We start from the raw sequence: 4,718 nt of genomic DNA, 5'->3' as shown, positions 1-4,718 counted from the left end.
TTTAAAGGCTCTATACGTAATTCACGTTATTCCACGCACCCAGAGAGGTGGTCATCGGTCTATTCCTTCTAGTCTCAATCAATTACGGCGTTCCAAGTCGTTTCCCTTACCGCCAGGCCCCTGAACACACCTAACTACCTGCACAAGCTTTCAAAAGCTGTATTATGTCCTTTTACGGCCGAATTAGGGTCCTACCTGTAAATCACGCCGTTCCGCACACCCAGTTCCACCCAGTGTTAATCGACTAGGACGTGCCAAGTCGTTTTCCTTAGCGCCAGGCTATTAGAACACCTCTAACTACCTGCACAGTCTTTCAAAGGTTATAATATGGCCTCTTACGACCAAATTATGGTCCTCCAGGTTAATCACGTCGTTCCACTCGCCCAGACAGGCGGCCATCTGTCTATTCCTTCCAGTCTCAATCGACTAGGACGTGCCAAGTCGATTACCTTACTGCCAGGCCATTAGAACACCTCTAACTGCCTGCACAGGCTTTCAAAGTCTGTATTATGGCATTTTACGGCCAAAATAGGGTCCTACCTGTAAATCATGTTATTCCGCTCGCCCAGACAGGCGGCCATCTGTCTATTCCTTCCAGTCTCAATCGACTAGGACGTGCTAAGTCGCTTTCTTTACTGCCAGGCCATTAGAACAACTCTAATTGCCTGCACAGGCTTTCAAAGACGGCCTTTTCCGGCAAAATTAGGGTCCTACACGTAAATCACGTGATTCCACGCACCCAGACAGGCGCCCTTCGGACAATTCCATCCAATCTTAATGGACTACCACGTCCCATGTCGTTTTACTTAATGCCTGGTCTTCAAAAGGCCTCCAAGGACGTCCAAAGTCCTTGAAATGCTGTAACATGGCCTTTTACGGCCAAATTAGTGTTCTCCAGCTAAATTACGAGGTTCCACTTGCCCAGACAGGCGGCGATTGGTCTATTTCTTCCAGTATCAATCGAGTAGGACGTGCCAAGTCGTTTTCCTTAGCGCCAGGCTATTAGAACACCTCTAACTACCTGCACAGGCTTTCAAAGGTTATAATATGGCCTCTTACGACCAACTTAGGGTCCTCCACGTTAATCACGTTGTTCTCCTCGCCCAGACAGGCGTTCATCGTTCTATTCCTTCCAGTCTTAATGAACTACAACGTCTCATGTCGTTGTACATAGTGCCAGGTGTTTAAAAGGTCTCCAAGTACGTTCAGAGTCCTTCAAACGCTGTAACATGGCATTTTACGGGCAAATTAGGGTCCTACCTGTAAATCACGTTGTTCCACGCGCCCAGACAGGCGCTCATCGGTCTATTCCTTCCAGTCTTAATGGACTACGACGTCCCAAGTCGTTTTCCTTACCGTCTGATGTTTGGAAGATCTTCAAGTACGTACATAGTCCTTCAAATGCTGTAATGTGGCCTTTTACGACCAAATTATTGTCCTACCTGTAAATCACGTTGTTCCGCTCGCCCAGACAGTCCCCGATCGGTCTGTTCCTTCCAGTCTAAAGGACTACGACGTCCCAAGTCATTCTCTTTACCGCCAGGCCCTTAGAACACCTCCAACTACCTGCACAGGCTTTCAAAGGCTGTATTATGGCACTTTACGGCCAAATTAGGGTCCTCTACGTTAATCACGTTGTTCCACTCGCCCAGACAGGCGTTCATCGGTCTATTCTTTCCAGTCTCAATGGACTACGACGTCCCAAGTCATTTTCCTTTCCGCCAAGCCCTTAGAACATCTCTAACTACCTTCACAGGCTTTCAAAGGCTGTAATACGGCCTTTTACGTCTTATTAAAGGCCATACACGTAAATCACAAGATTCCACATGCCCGGACACGCGGCCATCGGTCTATTCCTTCTAGTCCTGATGGACTACGACGTCCCAAGTCGTTTTCCTCGACGCCAGGTCTTTATAAGGACTCCAAGTACGCACAGAGTCTTTCCAAAGCCGTAATATGACCTTTTACAGCTTATATAACGGGGTTTTACGGCGTATATAACGGGGTTCCACGCGCCAAGATAGGTGGTAATCGGTCTATTCCTCCCAGTCTCAATCAACTAGGACGTGCCAATTCGTTTTCCTTAGCGCCAGGCTATTAGAACTCCTCTAACTACCTGCACAGGCTTTCAAAGGTTATAATATGGCTTCTTGCGACTAAATTAGGGTCCTCCACGTAAATCACGTTGATCCACTCGCCCAGACAGGCGTTCATCGGTCTATTCCTTCTAGTCCTGATGGACTACGACGTCCCAAGTCGTTTTCCTTATCGTCAGATCTTTAGAAGATCTCCCAGTGCGTACCGAGTCCTTAAATTGCTCTAATATGGCCTTTTTCGACCAAATTAGGGTCCTACACGTAAGTGACGTGGTCCACGCACCTAGACAGTCGCCGATCGGTCTAATCCTTCCATTCTAAAGGACTAATACAGTAAGCCAAATTAGGGTTCTCCACGCTAATCACGTTGTTCCACTCGCCCAGACAGGCGTTCATCGGTCTATTCCTTCTAGTCCTGATGGACTACGACGTCCCAAGTCGTTTTCCTTATCGTCAGGTCTTGAAAAGGTTCCAAGTACGCACAGATTCTTTCAAAAGTTGTAATATAGCCTTTTACGGCTTATTAAAGGCAGTACACGCAAATCACGTGGTTCAAGGTGCCCAGACATTCGCCCATCGGTCTATTCCTTTCAGTCTTAATGGACTACGACGTCCCAAGTCATTTCCCTTTCCGCCAAGCCCTTAGAACATCTCTAACTACCTGCACATGCTTTCACAGGCTGTATTATGGCCTTTAACGGCTTATTAAAGGCTGTACATGTAAATCACGGTGTTAAACGCGCCTAGATAGGTGGTCATCGGTCTATTCCTTCCTGTCTCAATCGACTACGACATCACAAGTCGTTTTCCTTACCGCCATGCCCTTAGAACACCTCTAACTACCTGCACAGGCTTTCAAAGGCTGTATTATGGCACTTTACGGCCAAATTAGGGTCCTCTACGCTAATCACGTTGTTCCACTCGCCCAGACAGGCGTTCATCGGTCTATTCTTTCTAGTCTCAATGGACTACGACGTCCCAAGTCATTTTCCTTTCCGCCAAGCCCTTAGAACATCTCTAACTACCTTCACAGGCTTTCAAAGGCTGTAATACGGCCTTTTACGGCTTATTAAAGGCCATACACGTAAATCACAAGATTCCACATGCCCGGACACGCGGCCATCGGTATATTCCTTCTAGTCCTGATGGACTACGACGTCCCAAGTCGTTTTCCTCGACGCCAGGTCTTTATAAGGACTCCAAGTACGCACAGAGTCTTTCCAAAGCCGTAATATGACCTTTTACAGCTTATATAACGGGGTTTTACGGCGTATATAACGGGGTTCCACGCGCCCAGATAGGTGGTCATCGGTCTATTCCTCCCAGTCTCAATCAACTAGGACGTGCCAATTCGTTTTCCTTAGCGCCAGGCTATTAGAACTCCTCTAACTACCTGCACAGGCTTTCAAAGGTTATAATATGGCCTCTTACCACCAAATTAGGGTCCTCTACGTAAATCACGTTGATCCACTCTCCCAGACAGGCGTTCATCGGTCTAATCCTTCCAGTCTCATTGGACTACGACATCCCAAGTCGTTTTCTTTACCGTCATGCCCTTAGAACAACTCTAACTACCTGCCCAGGCTTTCAAAGGCTGTATTATGGCACTTTACGGCCAAATTAGGGTACTCTACGTTAATCACGTTGTTCCACTCGCCCAGACAGGCGTTCATCGGTCTATTCTTTCCAGTCTCAATGGACTACGACGTCCCAAGTCATTTTCCTTTCCGCCAAGCCCTTAGAACATCTCTAACTACCTTCACAGGCTTTCAAAGGCTGTAATACGGCCTTTTACGGACAAATTAGGGTCTTCCACGTAAGTCACGTGGTTCCACGCGTTGTTCAGTTGCCCATTGCTCTATTCCTTCCAGTCTCAATCGAATATTGCGTCCCAAGTCGTTTTCCTTATTGTCAGGTCTTCAACAGATCTCCAAGTACGTACAGATTCCTTCAAATGCTGTAATATGGACTTTTACGACCATACTAGGGTCCTACACGTAAATCACGTGTTTCCTCGCACCCAGACAGGCGCCCATCGGGCTATTCCATCCAGTCTTAAAGGACTACGACGTCCCAAATTGTTTTGCTTAGTGCCAGGCCTTTAAAAGGTCTCCAAGTAGGTACAGAGTCCTTGAAGAGCTGCAATATGGACTTTTACGGCTTTTTAAAGGCTCTATACGTAATTCACGTTATTCCACGCACCCAGAGAGGTGGTCATCGGTCTATTCCTTCTAGTCTCAATCAATTACGGCGTTCCAAGTCGTTTCCCTTACCGCCAGGCCCCTGAACACACCTAACTACCTGCACAAGCTTTCAAAAGCTGTATTATGTCCTTTTACGGCCGAATTAGGGTCCTACCTGAAAATCACGCCGTTCCGCTCACCCAGTTCCACCCAGTGTTAATCGACTAGGACGTGCCAAGTCGTTTTCCTTAGCGCCAGGCTATTAGAACACCTCTAACTACCTGCACAGTCTTTCAAAGGTTATAATATGGCCTCTTACGACCAAATTATGGTCCTCCAGGTTAATCACGTCGTTCCACTCGCCCAGACAGGCGTTCATCGGTCTATTCCTTTCAGTCTCAAAGGACTACGACGTGCCAAGTCGATTACCTTACTACCA

This window comes from Hydractinia symbiolongicarpus, chromosome 14, assembly GCF_029227915.1.
Source record: "Hydractinia symbiolongicarpus strain clone_291-10 chromosome 14, HSymV2.1, whole genome shotgun sequence".
In the NCBI taxonomy this organism is placed as follows: Eukaryota; Metazoa; Cnidaria; class Hydrozoa; order Anthoathecata; family Hydractiniidae; genus Hydractinia; species Hydractinia symbiolongicarpus.
The sequence above is the reverse complement of the archived record's forward strand: the minus strand, read 5'-3'. Positions refer to the sequence as shown.